This window comes from Ascaphus truei, chromosome 3, assembly GCF_040206685.1.
Source record: "Ascaphus truei isolate aAscTru1 chromosome 3, aAscTru1.hap1, whole genome shotgun sequence".
In the NCBI taxonomy this organism is placed as follows: domain Eukaryota; kingdom Metazoa; phylum Chordata; class Amphibia; order Anura; family Ascaphidae; genus Ascaphus; species Ascaphus truei.
This window is the reverse complement of record NC_134485.1, coordinates 167320532-167338050: the sequence shown is the minus strand read 5'-3', so window position 1 is coordinate 167338050 and position 17519 is coordinate 167320532. Positions and strand designations below refer to the sequence as shown.

The following is a 17519-nucleotide window of genomic DNA, read 5'->3' as shown; positions in this document are numbered from 1 at the left end:
GCGGGGGGCCATGGGTTAGCTCGGGGAAGATGCATCTCGTTGGTGCATTTCCCATTGACTAATTTGTATTTCCCACTCGCCGGGCTATTCGAGCCAGCTTGACACAGCTCCCCCTCTGACGTGAACCAAGAGACGAACCCCTGTTTCTATTGGCTGTTGGGAGGGAATTTCCACTCTCTGATTGGTCGCTGCCCAGACTTCCATGCTGAAGATAGAACAGCGGAGGGTATGTAAGGAGATGGCCTAGACAGAGAACCAGACCATCCTGTGGCTTACGTCGGGGGTGGGCTTTTCAAAGTTTCAGGGTAAGCGTTCTGAAGCAGTCGCCCTCCACCTATTTGAGGCTAGTTTTCACCCTCAGATCCCAAGTAATTGTGTATTTTACCTGTATTTTTACTGTGTACACGAGGGTTTACCCAAATAAACCTCATTTTAATTCACTATCTTGTTTTGCCTATTGACTAATCCCTTTTATTTTATTTGTCCTGAAATTATTCAGGCTTTATATAGTTTTAATAAATACAATTTACTATCTATGCCCATTACTGATTTTTGACCTACATTGGTTTATGAAGTCATCATCTGATTTTCCTATTACAAGACGATGAAGTTGAAGAATATTCTTCGTTCCTGAATCACAATTGGGTCACAGTGTGTGCGGAGAAAGATTTGGTTATCTTACCACGGCTGTATTCTTTGGAGAACATTCAAATCTTGGTCTCTGGATCCATATGAAAGATCGAGTTCCAGTTCTACTGGAGTAAAGTCCTAATTCATCTAACCAGTTGTAAGTGCATTGCTCATCTATTTTGAAGACCCATTACAGACATACTACTCTGTTTTATTTCCCCATCCCATTTCTCTTTTTCTCTGTGCCTAGGTCATCTACGTTGTTCTAATCCTCTCGACTTCTGTGGGGTCATGGACCTAATTGGCAGCATTGAACCAGGGAAAGCATTTTACTGGTAGCACCTTCCCCAGTATAATTTATTGTTTATTATTTCACATTTGTTATATATTCATTAGTTTGAAATTAGATTTTTGTTGCGCTTATTGTTCTTTCAAACACACACATTATATATATCTGTAGATCTGTACAGATCTGCGATCTGTACATTTGTTCTGGTGCTATTTGTCAGGACTCTACATAGGGTTTGGACATTGGAGGCAACTATATATTTTTTTATATATTTTATGTTATCTGGTGTATCCATATGTTTGGTCTAGTATAATGCTGCTTGCTGTACACTATTAATGGTATTATTTTTAGTTTAACTATATATTTACATTTATTGTCATTTATTGGTACACAAATATTCACCTTTTGGCGCTACTTTTTTCTTTTTTTTTATAAATATATATATATATATATATATATAGTTGATAAAAGGTCACTGGCACTCCTGTAGATAATCAGTAGTGGGCTGGTGCATGTCCCAAAAAAATAATAAAAGCATACATTACCATGAAGCGGCAAAGAGACGACAGCACTCAGACAGTTTGAAGCAGTATTATGTATTAAACAAGCGCACGGCCCATAGCGTGACACTGTATCACTTTTAATACAGCTTCCGGTCCACCAGTAGTGACGTAGTGTCGCTGTATCTTCCTTACGCATATCGTCTCTGCTTGAGACTTTTTCAAAGGATAATCAGCCTTACGAAACGCGTAAGGAAGATACAGCAACACTACGTTACTACTGGTGGACCGGAAGCTGACCGGTCCGGACCCCCGCTGTCTCTGGTTGTCGGTGCGTGGAGCACACGCTTTCCTGTCTGTCTCTGGGACTACCATCTCACAGGGAGCTTCTCCATCAGTGCATCCCAGGAAGGGGTGAGACAGATGTGCCATACCGCTAACTACACGGATGATCCACCGCACTATCTACCAGTGACAGTGTGATGTATATCACTACATGCTTGTAACTTTACTATTTTTGTAAGTGAGCCTATTACCTCCTTTTTATTCAAATATTAAAAGTGATACAGTATCATGCTATGGACCGTGCACGTTCTTCTTTTTCTATATGTAGCCAGGTCCCCCCTGCCTGTCGCCCCCACCCTCACCTTGCTGGCGATCGCGGGTGCCGCCGAGCCCCATGGCGGACCCGTCGGCCGGGTGCAGGAGTGGGGGTGGATAGGAGCTTGTGTGGGGGTTGCCAGGGACGCGTGCGGCCGGTTGCTAAGGCCGCAGTTGCGTCGCAAGGGCTCCCGGCGGCTTCCGGTGCAGGGCGCCGCCATGTTGGATTGCGCACGCATGCGCAGTGGGGATTTTGGCGCGGTGACCAGACGGGACATTCGCGCATGCGCAAAGGAAGTGCGCGCGAGGCGGCCAATGGGAGAATAGCTCCCAAGAAGAATACAGTCTCCAGGGTGCACAGGGGCAGAGTCAGGTGACGCCAGGTAGCCAATAGGGCTGTAGGATCTCCCTGCAGGGGAGATTGGATACATTTTGCACGCTTAGCCCACGCTAGTCGGCGTCAGGAGCAGCTAGGGGAAAGAGGTAGGGTGCAGGAGTCAGTGACTCCCTGCACTGGGCCAGCAGCCCCCCTAGGCCCCAGGCCCCAGATAGCCCTGAGTCACCAGTAGTTTGAGTGTTGTAGGGACAGGCCCCAGATTAGGGACCCTGCCCCTTACTACCCAGAGTCAGTTAGGGACACAGCGGACACTGCGCGTCCATCCAGAGGTTTGGGCTCAGACTTCCGCTGCCGCTGCAGCAGCCATCCGGGTGGGATCGCCCCGGACGGTAGTTCCTGTATAGTTCCTGTATTCATCCGCCTTTGTGAAGCTCCTTGGCAGGCCCGGGCACTGGAGTGCTCAGCAGGTAACCATCACCAAGTGCACCAACGATCCTACATATATCATATTCATACGGGACTAGTGGCTGCGCAGTCACACATATCATCTCCCTTTAAGGGTGCGGGACATATTGTGTGGGGTTATTGGACACGGGGTGGGATCACCCGGTGTAGGTGGGAGCGTCCTGTGAGACGCAGTAGTTAGTGTCTCCTCTAGAGAGGGACACCTGTAGATATATGAATAAGTATTGCTACAGTAAAGTCATTGGTTATTTTACATGCGGTGTGTGGAGTGATATATATATTTGTCCTGCGAGGAACCACTCCTCCTCTGGCGGGAGCCATCGCAGGTGGAGGCGTTGCACCACAAGATTGTGTTATATGTATGTACCCCAGGCTCCCCGAGCGGAGGCTTAGGCTCCTGAGAGCCACACAGGTATACACAGCAGGTAGTAGAGACTGTATTCACAGGGAATACCCGTTACATTTGGAGGCGCTGCTGAGAGTCAGCCCTTGGGTGCCCTACTCAGTAGTTCACGTAGTATCCTATCAGTCAGCATGTCTGCGCTCACGTCCCAACAAGTGGCTGACTGGGCCAAAAAGCTAGGAGAGCTCCTGCGACACGTAGTCGCCGTAGACGGGGTACCTGCGGATGTATCCATGTTTACTCTCTGCAGCGCAGTAGGGACACTACCTGGTCTGGCGGGCGCCCGCCTCATCAGCAAGCACTACAACCTTGACCGACAAGAGAACACCCTATTGCTGGCCACCGAACAAGCTATACCCCCTGATAGAGGCCCACGATTAGTGTGTCTACCAGAGACTTTACCGCAAGGGTGCCCTCTAATTTACCCTGGAACCGTTTCCAGTCACGTAACTTCCCTTACCAGACATGCGGGTTGGGAAGACAAAGATATGGACGCCAGTACACCTATCAGATCAGACATATCTCTACCCCGAGTGACCTTCTCTTCTGATGCTAGGCAAGGGGCCACCAGCTGGGTCGGTAGCCCGCCAACATCACCGGCCCCTAACTGGTTAGTGAACAGCTTCACCCCAACCTCTAACAGTCAGGGAGCGGGGATCGCAAGTTCCTCAGACAGTGGCGGCTCCATGCTAGGCGTGACATTCCCGCAGCTTGTGGAAGCTATAACTACGTCCGCTCAAAATTACAGGAAGTTGAAGGCATTTTCAGGAATAATTCCTGTCCCCGCAGGCGAGGAAAGCATCGAGTCTTGGAAGGAACACACCCTCAATGTGATCAATGAATGGCCCTGCTCTGAAACGGTAAGACGTCAGAGAATCCTGGAAAGCCTCCGACCCCCGGCAGCCACCATGGTCAGTGCACAGCGCGACCAAGACCCTGATCTCTCTGCTCATCAGATGGTAGACTTGTTAGTCCAGATCTATGGCAAAGATGAAGAGGAGAGTGAGCTGTGGTTCAAATATTACGGTCTCAGACAGAGGGAGAAGGAAGACCTGTCAGACTTCCTTCAACGAATTCAGCTGATCCTGTGGAAATTGCGAACTTGCGGCCTCATTCTAGCCTCAGAGATGGACGAATACCGGCGCAAGCAGTTCCTCCAAGGGGCCATTCCCATGCTTCACATAGTGATCATGATCAGGTGCTCACTAATGGAGGGGCCTCCCCCTACCTTCATGGACATTTTGGGGATCGTCAAAGGGCATGAAGCCTATACCAAGCTGCATACAGGCACCAAGGTCAAAGATCCCCCTGCGAGTGACATCCCGGGAGCCTCCGCTCGCCGGATCAAGAAACCTGTCAAAGAGGAAGAGGAGCCACCCAAGTCGCCCTCGACGAAAGGCCGGACTTCGGGGAGATCCTCCCCCACTTACCCAAGACGACTAGATCCTAAAAATATCGTCTGCTATGGTTGTGGACAGAAAGGCCATTTCTCCAGAGAGTGCCCGGATGGGGGAACCCAAGAAAAGAAAACGCCCAGTAAAAGAAGCTCGGCTAGGTCCATGATCTGTTGGATAAAAACCACAGAAGCCAAGACATCCGAGGCCACCCCTGCGCCTCCCGCAGCTTCTACTGACCTAAGCCCAGACGATGGAATTCTGGCCGGGGATGGTTACTGTCAGGTAGGCCCCTCTGCCATCATGCGTGTGGTAGTAGAAGGAGTCTATGCCTCTGCTTTACTGGACACCGGGTCCCAAGTGACCATAATCTACCGACCATTCTACGACCAACACCTTAAGCACTGTCCCCTGCGGTCGGCGGAACATATGAAGGTGAGGGGGTTGAGCAATGAAGATTACCCCATCGATGGGATTGTGAGAATTCAACTGGAGATACTTCAATTGAATACCGGTAAGAAACATCCCATGCATGTGGAGGCAATGGTATGCCCGAAGCCTCAAGGACAGTGTCAGTACCCGGTCATCTTGGGAATAAATACGGATATGATGCGAGCCGTAATGGGCAATCCACTCCTTGACCCTGTACTGAGAGAGGAGTGCAACAGAGTATATGCCTTAGAGCATCACGGGGACCTCTACAATCGTCAATGCGGACTGACGACCATTTTACCAGGCGGAGTGCAACGCATGGCCGTCTGGTGCTGTTATCCCGATCGAGATGAGACCGATCATCTGTTCTCTCTGGAGAGTACCCCTGAGGACGAGACCAAGAGAGGGTATAGGGTAATACCTGAAGTAAGAGAGTGGACAACCAAAATTCCTCTACGAACCTATGTGTATGTTCAAAATATCTCTCCATTCCCGATGGACATTGATGTAGGACAAAGTTTGGGCAGCATCTACCCCGTCAGCCCGGTAAAAACAATACCCCAGGTGAACGCCGCTGCAGTGGGTGAGCAGTTAGTCGATCTGGACTTCAACTTCGGAGACTCGACACTGCCAACTGAGTGGAAGGATCGACTGATGACCAAGCTGAATGAAAGAAGGTCAGTATTTTCCACCAGCAAGATGGATGTGGGCCGCAGTCGCAGCGCCTAGCACATCATTAGGTTGAGTGACGCCACTCAGATCCATGAACGCTCTAGTCGCATCGCCCCCAGGGATGTGGATGATGTAAGGAATGTCCTGAAGGAAATGGAGACCGCTGGGATATTGACGGAGTCTCAGAGTCCTTATGCATCACCCATAGTGGTGGTGAGGAAGAAGAATGGATCTGTGCGTCGATTATCGAACTCTGAATAATCGTACGAAACCCGATAAATACAACCTCCCTCGCATTGAAGAAATCCTGAATGCTCTAACCGGGAGCCAATGGTTTAGTGTGCTCGATTTATGATCTGGGTACTACCAGGTACCTATGAGTGAAGAGGACCAGGAAAAGACAGCCTTCGTCCGCACACACACACACTGTCACACTCACACTATCATGGAACAAGGATCACATTTCTGCCCGACCCCCCTTCTCATTGTCAGCTCCTTAAGTTCAGCTGCAGGCATTTGTTCCACATACACACACAGTGCCTGTGTGATGTATCAATATGTTGCCCTTTCTGCCTGTGAGCAGGCAGCCAGTGAGTTGCTACAGCAACCTCTGAGATTCTTCTCAGAATGGGCTATTCTGCCCTCCCCTCTTGTTTGTCTCCAGATAGTCTGTCCCAAGACTATTCCTGCTACCCACATTCCCTATCACTTCCTTTTCCACCTAAGATCACAGTGAGTACAGCCCTGTCTGCATACACCCCTGGGTAAGGCCTTTCTGTCTTACCGTAGTCTAACCTCATAGAAGCATTCCACATAGAGAAGCACTCTCTGCCTACACTACACCTACAAGTTCCTGTTGTTTTCTACTCCTGCAATAAAGTTAAGAAAGACATTAAGGGCTTGTCATGCTTTGGAAGAGGAAAGACATGAGTTAAAGCTAACTGAAGCTATTCATACCTCAAAACGTGGCCCTAGCTTCAGGATAGTAAGACAGAGACCGTGAACTAGAGGTCTACGCAGAAGCTATCACTCACAGCCTTCATGCTACAAAAGTGCAGCACTACACAGCTATACAGCAAACAGCTACCGCTTTCTGCAAAAACAAGCAGCAGTTAAAACAGCACAGCACAGTAAAACGGATTCTATACACCTTAAATTCAACACAGAGCAGTCTCTGCAGACTGACAAACAGCAGTCTCTCACCACCACTGTACAAGCATACTGCTCCACATTGCTACACAGAGCCACCAGCCTCTATATAGCAAACAACTACAGCTTTATGCAAAGACAAGCGAGCAGCTTTACATTGCTAATAAGAGCACAGACCTTCTACAGCAAAAGCCTGCACACAGCCAGCAAACAACCTTGCACACAAGGCAGCAGCTTTGCGGACAGACAGTGCATCTTACACACAGAGCCTTGATTGCCTTCTCTGTCTTTTTTAGTCCTCCCTCTGCACAGCTCCATAGTGAGGAGCCACCATCTCACCTACCCCACCTACACCATCAAGGGCCACGCTACCGGACACCCGCCAGGACACGGGTCAGAGCCACCGGACACCTGTGAGTACAGCTACCTCTACGCTGCACGCTGCAGGATACCGCTCGGCATCATCTGAGACAGTCGCCCATCGCTGACACAGGTAAAAGACCGCACGCCACACGCACTGGCTAAAGGCCTACACACACCTACAGCATGGCAGAACTCAGAGCCTCACCAGATATCACGCAGGAGAGTGATCACTAAGACACAGAGACTGCTGCGCAACTGCAATAGGCGCAGGCAGACGCAAGGCCTAAACAAACAGTCACACTGACACAAAAGGCCCGCGAAAAAAATGAGACTGACATTGAAGCGCACCACGCTAAATTAGAGTTGGCCTGGGAAACAACCACACTGGGAATACGCAATGTCACTAGTGTTGGCAACTATGCGCAACAGCTCGAGCAGGCAATAACGCAATTAAGGACTGATCACTCGCGTTATCAAGAGCTGTCAGAGGCATACATTACTTACCTGACCAGGGCCAACACCAGCGAAAGCCTACAAGAAAGAGACTTACAGATTAACATTGACCTGACACGAGACAGCCGCGTGCGAACCACTATCACGGAGGCCGAGAGTAGGAGAAAGGACCTTTTGGTGGAAACAGCGCTCAAGCACATCCAGGTATTCATCAAGGTCAGCAAGATCAGCACAATCTAACGCATCAAGCGCTAGCGCAAGCGCTACCAAGGCGCGAGCCTCCGCAGAGGCCGCACGTGCCAGGCCGAATATGGTCGGAGAGAGGCAGCCGTAAGGGCAGGAAGAGCGCGCGTAGAAGAGAAGGAGCAGAACGTCGCTGCTGCCAACGCCGCCGCCGCTGCTGCCAACGCCAATCCAATGCACTGAAGACTACGTAAGGAGCCTCTTCAGTGTAAACACCAGCGCGCCATCTCAACACGGAGGGAGTGGCTCCACAGACACCGAAGACTTGCTAGCTCCACGAGGAGAAGGTGCTGTTCCTTCAGTGGACATGCTGCCTGGGATAGCCACAGCCGCAACAGTGATCCACACGCCAGCGCGCACATGGATGCACCACAACAGGCTCGCAATCCAGGTACACCCACACGGGAGAACACAGCCCATCACACTGGCCAGCAGCCATCACGCATCCACGCCAAGGAAGAGTCGACCGCACAGACCCTCCCAGAAAGTACCTCATAACGCGACCAACACGCTGATGCCTCAGGCCTGACAGACATAGCCAAGTACATGATCCGGCGTGACCTGGTGCAAGCAGGACTCATCAGCTTCGATGACCACCCTGAGAACTACCGGACGTGGAAGTTCACGTTCAAAGATGCAATCAACAGCTTGAACTTCTCAGCAAGGGAAGAGCTTAACCTGCTATTCAAGTTCCTGGGGAACGAATTCAGGGAGCACACGAAGAGACTTCGGGCGGCAAACGCGAACCAACCCCAAGTAGGTCTTGACTTAGTGTGGGAAAAGCTAGAAGAGTGCTACGGTAGCCCCGAAGCAGTCGAGGATTCGCTCTTCAAAAGAGTCGACAGCTTTCCCAAGATCACAACTAAAGACTACTCGAAGTTACGAGAGCTCAAGGACCTGCTGCAAGAGCTGGAGTTTGCAAGGAAAGACCATTCCTTAACAGGTCTCAACGTCTTGGACTCAGCTCGTGGAGTGAGACCCATCTTGGAGAAGCTACCCTACAACCTCCAAGAAAGATGGATTTCACAAGGCTCCAAATACAAAAGGGAGAAGCAAGTCGCCTTCCCCCCATTCTCATTCTTCTTGAGCTTCATCCGCGAAGCGGCAAGGACAAGGAACGATCCCAGTTTCATCTTAGGTGCGCAGACCACACACAGTGCAAGCAGCCTGAGGAATGAGAGACCAGTGGCGAGATACGGTAACACTCAAACACCCATCTCGGTCCACAGGATGGACGTGCCTCCCACGACCCAAACTACTCCCGATCAGTCGGTCGCCAGATACGAGGAACCGAGGGACCCAAACAGGGAATGTCCCATACACAAGAAGCCACACCCACTTAACAAGTGCTTTGGGTTCAGGATGAAGTCCCTAGAGGAACGCAAGAGGTTACTTGGAGAATTCAGAGTTTGCTTCAGGTGCTGCGGTTCCACGACTCACCTAGCCAGAGACTGTAAAGAAGAAATCAAATGTGCGAAAATGACAAGCACGTGACATCGTTACGCCCAGAGGCGCTGACACTCCACCAACTCAACAACCCATCCTCCGCAGTGGAGCATGGTGGGGAGGAAGGAGAAGGAGAGCCAACATCTGTCACATCTCAGTGCACCGAGGTTTGCGGAAAAGAAAGCAACAAAATGTCCTGCACCAAAATATGCCTTGTCGCAGTGCACCCCCAGGGACAACCTGAGAAGGCTATTCGGATGTATGCAATCCTCGACGACCAAAGCAACAGATCATTGGCGAAGACGGAGTTCTTCAACTTGTTCAACTTACAAGACAATGCCTCACCCTACACCCTCAGAACCTGTGCAGGGTCAACTGAGTCCACAGGGAGAAGAGCAAGTGGTTATGTCATATGTTCAGTGGATAACAGAGTGAAGATAGCTCTCCCCACACTCATCGAGTGCAACCACATGGCCACAAACAGGGACGAGATTCAAACACCAGACGTGGCACGCCATTACCCGCACCTCAGAGGAATAGCCAACTACATCCTGCCAGTAGAAAAAGGCACCAAGATCTTGCTGCTGCTCGGTTGGGACATCATGAGGGTACATAAAGTCCTTAAACAGCATAACGGACCCCACAACGCACCATACGCCCAAAGACTTGACCTAGGATGGGTGATAGGGGGCAGCGCGTGCACTGACAAAGGGCACGGACAAGACTATGTTGACGCCCGCAGAACTGTGATAACAGAATGTGGACACACATCCCTCTCTGAACCATGTCTTGGCCATCTCCAAGTGACAGGAGGGCCAAGTGAAGAGAAGAGACAAGGTCATCCCCCTGAGATCAACAAAAACATCCTCACATCAGGGGGATGTGACTCCTGACGAAGCAGTGTGCGAAACGCGTAGAGTTAATCAAGAGAATCCACACACTGAAGGACTGGCAATCTCATCGCTGACACCAGACCCATTTTGGCTTCACCGCCCTCACCGTGACGAGACCGGAAGTGACGCGACCGGAAGTGACGCGATGGCAGAGATTGATGCAGAAATCCACCGGGAGGTGCAAGTGAAGCACCGGGCAGCAGCTATACACAACGCCACCCTTCAATCGGCGGTTCTCTCCACCACCAGTTTTACTAAGGGAAAATGTGAGTTTCCTTAAACCATTTGTGATCAATACATGACTTATAGTTCAAATTGTATGCACTATTGTGATTCTCTTTATTTACATATCAATCACTCCACTGAGGGATATCCTGATTCCTGCTATACAAAGGGCTCCAGTCAGAGAGAGATGGATCTCTGACATGCTATAACCTACCACTATTTTTGTGAGTTCTATTCCTGTTATTGAATGTTATTCTAGCAGTGATCTACCATCTGCACTATATATATATCTTATTTTTTACATATCACGATCCTTCCCTGCGCTCCTCCTCAACTCCAAGAAAAGGATGTGACAATGGCCTGGGATGCTTAGTGGTTCAGACAACCAAGGATGATGAGTCGACTCCACTGAAGGAAGAAAGTAACCTCCCAAAGGTGACCGACAAAGGGATCATCCAAAAGACAATAAACAATTGGACGATCCTCTCGCGAGCAATGGCACGACTAAGACGTACAGTTGTTCCTCTCCACAGAGTATCAAGTGACAAAGCAACCAGCTGTCACGGCTTGCATAGCCGCAAAAGATTGCGCCCTACAGGTGAAGGCACAGTGTCAAAAAGACTGTTCTTTCACACACATAAGAGGAGACAGTTGCAGAGACATTTCCCAAAAGGATTTACAAGGACAAAAGAGACTATTCTTCATCATGTCCAGGGAGAGAACAACCTCCTGAGGGCAGTCAACAAAGAGACACAAAGGCGCCTCCCAACAATGGAGAACATGCCATCTCTAGGTTCACTTTGCACCGCTGCGACCTACAAAGGAAATCGGAGACCAAAAGCAACTTTGTGGCCTTCATCCAGAAGAGACTCCTTACCGGCCACGCAAAGCCAGCACCTCTAATGAAGGAAGGTGAATAATGCTGATACCTCCAATCATCTGGGGCCTACCACCCTCAGGAACCCGATCAAATCCGGGTAGTGTTCAGCCCCAGTGCTCAGCTCCAGGGAGTCTCCCTGAATGACGCCCTCTTTACTGGACTAGTCTCGACAACCAGTCTTCCAGGAGTGTTTTTCCGCTTCCGCAAGGAGCCAAAAGCCATCTCCTTTTGCCAAATGCCAGGTGAAAGAGTGACAGGCTACCACGACTGGCATACCGACAAGGGGATGCACTCTGTAGGTAAAACTACAGAGACAAAAAGACTGTTCTCTCACAAGGCTAAAAGAAAACAGTGCCAGAGACTTTTACACAAAGACATTGTGGTGCAACCAGCTAACCTGGAGCTGTGCATCCACCCTGCATCCTTTGCCAAAGAACCTTGGCCAAGGGACCTTGATACCAGTGATAACGGCCGGTGTCACATCGCTATGTGGACATGGACTCTTGCATTGTTTGAGAAAGTGATGTTATCTTTGTTATGCATTGCACATATGTTCCACATATTCCAGTTATATAGTGGTATCTCCAGATACCAGACGGGGAGTATCATGGAACAAGGATCACATTTCTGCCCGACCCCACTTCTGCTTGTCAGCTCCTTAAGTTCAGCTGCAGGCATTTGTTCCACATACACACACCGTGCCTGTGTGATGTATCAATATGTTACTCTTTCTGCCTGTGAGCAGGCAGCCAGTGAGTTGCTACAGCAACCTCTGAGATTCTTCTCAGAATGGGCTATTCTGCCCTCCCCTCTTGTTTGTCTCCAGATAGTCTGTCCCAAGACTATTCCTGCTACCCACATTCCCTATCACTTCCTTTTCCACCTAAGATCACAGTGAGTACAGCCCTGTCTGCATACACCCCTGGGTAAGGCCTTTCTGTCTTACCGTAGTCTAACCTCATAGAAGCATTCCACATAGAGAAGCACTCTCTGCCTACACTACACCTACAAGTTCCTGTTGTTTTCTACTCCTGCAATAAAGTTAAGAAAGACATTAAGGACTTGTCATGCTTGGGAAGAGGGAAGACATGAGTTAAAGCTAACTGAAGCTATTCATACCTCAAAACGTGACCCTAGTTTCAGGATACACACACACACACACACACACACACACACACACACACACACACACACACACACACACACACACACACACACACACACACACACACACACACACACACACACACACACACACACACACACACTGTCATACTCTCACACACACACACACACTGTCACATTCACATACACTGTCACACACACACACACACACACACACACACACACACACACACACACACACACACACACACACACACACACACACACACACACACACACACACACACACACACACAGTCACACTCTCACACACACACACACACACACACACACACACACACACACACACACACACACACACACACACACACACACACACACACACACACACACACACACACACACACACACACACAGTCACACTCTCACACACACTGTCACACTCTCACACACACACACACACTGTCACACTGTCACACACACACACTCTCATACTCTCACACACACACACACACACTGTCACATTCACATACACTGTCACATTCACATACACTGTCACACACACACACTGTCACACACACACACACACACACACACACACACACACACACACACACACACACACACACACACACACACACACACACACACACACACACACACACACACACTCTAACGCAAGCAGCGTTTACAGCAGAAGCAGCCTCTCCCCCCCACTTCCATCTCTCCCCATATGCCTACCTGTGGCAGCTGCGGGTTCGGCGAAGGCAGCAGGCTGTGAGCGGCTCTGAGGGGGGAGGGAGAGAGCCGGGTTGCCGGGGGAGCGAGGGGGGGAGCCGGAGTGCAGCCGGGGTGCCGGGGGGAGCGAGGGGGGCAGCTGGGGTGGTGCCGGGGGGAGCAAGGGGGGCAGCCGTGGTGCCGGGGGGAGCAAGGGGGGGAGCCGGGGTGGTGCCGGGGGGAGCGAGGGGGGAGCCGCGGGTGAGAGGGAGAGAGCCGGGTTGCTGAGGAGCCAGAGGGAGGGCCAGAGTGCCGGGGAGAGGCAAAGCCCCGCCCCCGGATACTCCATCCAATCCCCTGCGGCCTGGCCTTCTAAAGCCCCGCCCCCCGACATTCTCCATCCAATCCCCTGCGGCCCGGCACGTTTCTGCAGAAGCCCAACCCCTGGCAGTAAGAAAAAATACTTGCCGGGCTGCTCTGCATCCTCTTCCTCCCCGCCACCGCGCACCGCTCCCCCCCCATCCCGGCGCACCGCCGCCGACACAAAAAACCGGGACATTCCCGGGACAGTCAGGCAACCGGTACAGCACACGAAAAACCGGGACTGTCCCGGGAAAACCGGGACGAATGGTCACCCTAGGGGAGATTCATCTCTGTGCTGCAGCTTTTCCTCTGTCCCTGGCTGCCGGTACAGGAAGGGGGGGGGGGAGAGATTCCTCTCCGTGCTGCAGCTTCTCTTCTCCCTGTCGGTGTAGTGCGGTGGGCTGGTGCAGGGGATTTTTTTTTTTTGCAGAGCAGGGGAAATCTACTGGCCACGAGCCAATTTCCACTCGCCAAATGCGAGTGGGTGAATAGGTTTGTCGAACACCGTATATATATATATATATGTAATCCACTCCAGCAGGAGCGCAGACACAAGACAGCACTCAAAGGTAAGTAAGAAAACTTGTATTAAAAAAAAAACATAGCACAAACATGACCAACGTTTCGAGCCTCGTGGGACCTTCCTCAGGGTCGTGCCAACCCTGAGGAAGGTCCCACGAGGACCGAAACGTTGATCATGTTTGTGCTATACTCATTGTGTCTTTGTTCTTCAATAGCATTTCTAACACACACATACACACACACTCTCTCCTCCCCCCAGCGGAGGTACAGGGAGAGAGAGAAAGACCCCGGGGAACATCTCTCTCAAAGAGGGTTCACCCCGTGCCGCAACTCACCCGGCACTCCCCGGCCCCGGCTCCACAGCCTCACCGCCGCGAGCGGGACCCTCCTGCTTCCTCTCCGGTCCCCGTGGCTGTCACAGGATGCGCGCATGCGCGCGCACACACACGGACTCTTCAGTCCTCTCGTGGGAGGAACTCCGGCCCCCTGACCAGGCCGTGCGCACCTCTCCCGCGCGGTGCACAGACCTGAAGCGCGTGCACCGCTCACAAGCCACGCGTCAACTCATCAGCTGTGGCACATCCCCTGACCTATCCCTGCCTCCCATGGGTCCGCTCCTCCATCCCCCCCCCTTTTCCTATTGGGCTATGTTCATATTTATACCTTGCTCAGCCATTCCTTCTTTGGCTGAGCATAGCTTTGTGTGACCTGCGTTACACACGTTCATGCCTGCCTTAGTGCTTTTGTCTCTGTCTCTTCTAGTGATCTCCTGTGTACTGAGCCGGCTTGACTGTGGACCCGCTCTGGATTTCGACCTTTGGCTTGCCCTCTGACCTTCCGAACTCTCCAACCCTCCACCTCAGCTTCCCATTTATCCGGCGAGTATCTGAGCTTTTACCATCTCTTCCGTTCAGCCCCGGACGCCTACTATCCACCTTCCAGGCGTGTCCCCGCAGCTGTGGGTGCAAGTGTTACCGTTTTCACCACAGTTCCGGGGTCCCTCCTTGTCCGTGGTGAGAGCAGCGTGACAGGGGGGGACGCAGACAGAGACAGCTGACATCCCGGCATCTCCCGACTGTGTGAAATCCTCCCCCTGCTCCCCTCCTCTTGCAGACTCACCAGCTTCTCCTGCACTGCACACAGATGAGCTGCTGCTCAAGAGGATGAACAGAAACATCACTCTCAGGCTCAGCCATATTTCTGCTACAAACCAATCAGCGGCTTCCTTTGCAGATTCTGTGCGGTCCACGCCAGCTATATTTAAGTTTAAGGTAGGAGATCTGGTGTGGACCGCACAGAATCAATAAGTCACGCCCCTTTATGGTGACTTTGCTCAATGTTATTCTTAATTTGTGTTTCTTTCTGAGCATAATTGAGGGAGAAGGAGTGGCTCAGTGGGTAAAGGCACGGACTGGCACTGAGTTTGAAGCAGGGAAACCTGCTCCTTGTGACCTTGGGCAAGTCAGTTTATCTCCCAGTGCCTCAGGCTCCAAAAACATAGATTGTAAGCTCCACGGGGCAGGGAACTGTGCCTGAAAAATGTCTCTTTAAAGCGCTGCGTAAAACTAGCAGCGCTGTACTAGAACATGCTATTATTATGAGTAAATTGTATCAATCCTGTACGCATTTTAAATTAAATTATGAAATTGTAGGATGTGCTAAAGAAGGGTGTACCACTCTGACAGATTCTAAAACTGAATAAATAATGTAACCGTTTGCAAAAATGGAAAAACCAACAAATATGTAGCTCCACTTCTCGAATCACTAATTTTTATATTTCTGACCCAGCTAATGTTTTAATTTATCCCCTTGTGAAAGTAAAATGATTTATTAAATTATTCTCTTAATGAAATGTAAGAAACAGGTCTAATGTATTGATTGATAACTGAGAAAAAGCCAGGAATAATGAGAAATAAATTATTGATTCAAGTAAAAAATAAAAGCTTACAAAACTACAATGTATAAAACAATAGGGGAGCCCCTGCTACTGCCTCAAACAAGTAATCAGTGAACGGTGCTTTAGGTATATGCACAAATGAAGGTGGGGTAGAGATAGAACCCAAATACAGCACTCAGGTTCACGCTCTGTGTGATAAGTGAATGATTTAAAACATAACTTTATTAACTGTACCAAATAAATAAAATAATGGGTGTTAAAAACTGACGACCTGAAGGAATAATGCCCTTCAATACTAGAACCGTATAGGTTTAGGGTCTAGAGTATAGGTGTGTTCTGTAAGATACAGGTAGCACACTGAACATAAATCCTAGTGAGGATCTGACCAATCTATACTCACTGGCTCTAAGGTAAGTACTAATGGCTGCAATCACCTATGGCAGACCTTGTGGGGCTAAATAGTGGGTGTGTACTCAGAAAGTGACAAATAACTGGTAAGTTGCTGGAGGTCAGTCTCATAAGGTAGATAGAGACTTATAGCTACAAACAGTAATTGTAATGTCCTTATAAGGTAGGTGTGGTGCTTGATCAGGTTGACCTGAAGTAACCTGCTTCTGTATACAGTAATGGTGAGGGTATGACCTCTAATAACCTCAGTAGCAGTGTAGGCAGGTTAGTAGCACTGTGTGCTGGCTGATACAGAGTAGAGCACATTAACACCTATAGCTGTGAATAGCAAAACCAGTTAAAACAGTGAGTGTATCAAAGATACAAGAACTTGTACACATATTATATAGTCCAGAGGTGATTACTGGAAGTGGTAAGCTTTCAGCTAGTTCGTACTGTGATAGATTGACACTAAGTATATAATGACCCTGAGGGCAGGTATACTCCTAATAGAGTGTACAGTGACCAGTGTCTTCCTAATCAGGGGTCAGGGTACTTAGAATACACAGATGGATAAGCTGAGTGCTAATAGTAGGTACAGAGTCCCCATGAGCTGCTGTCAGGGAGTCCCTGAATCGTAATAGTATCCAGCGCAGTTAGCTGTGAAGCAGGGGACCTAACCTAAGCTAAGTACTTATACCATGAATAGGGCACCAGATGCCAGTATTAGATAGGATAAACGAGGCTCAGAATGTCCATTGGGGCACTTTGAGAGCCTGTATATACGCACGAGCAGGGAGCCGCATCACTTCGCAGTCTGAGACTGTGAATGCGTTCGAGATCAGACCCCTGCACGTGCACGTGTGAAAACAGAGCCGCCTTATGAGACTGACCTCCAGCAACTTACCAGTTATTTGTCACTTTCTGAGTACACACCCACTATTTAGCCCCACAAGGTCTGCCATAGGTGAGCAGCCATTAGTACTTACCTTAGAGCCAGTGAGTATAGATTGGTCAGATCCTCACTAGGATTTATGTTCAGTGTGCTACCTGTATCTTACAGAACACACCTATACTCTAGACCCTAAACCTATACGGTTCTAGTATTGAAGGTCATTATTCCTTCAGGTCGTC

The 17519-nt window shown here is 49.9% G+C and overlaps 1 protein-coding gene across 6 annotated transcripts in view; it reads right to left on the bottom strand.

The window, feature by feature from the left end:
- The window catches only part of LOC142489263 (amine oxidase [flavin-containing] B-like), a 221312-nt gene that overhangs the window by 177402 nt on the left and 26391 nt on the right, over window positions 1–17519 (bottom strand). The window lies entirely within an intron of this gene.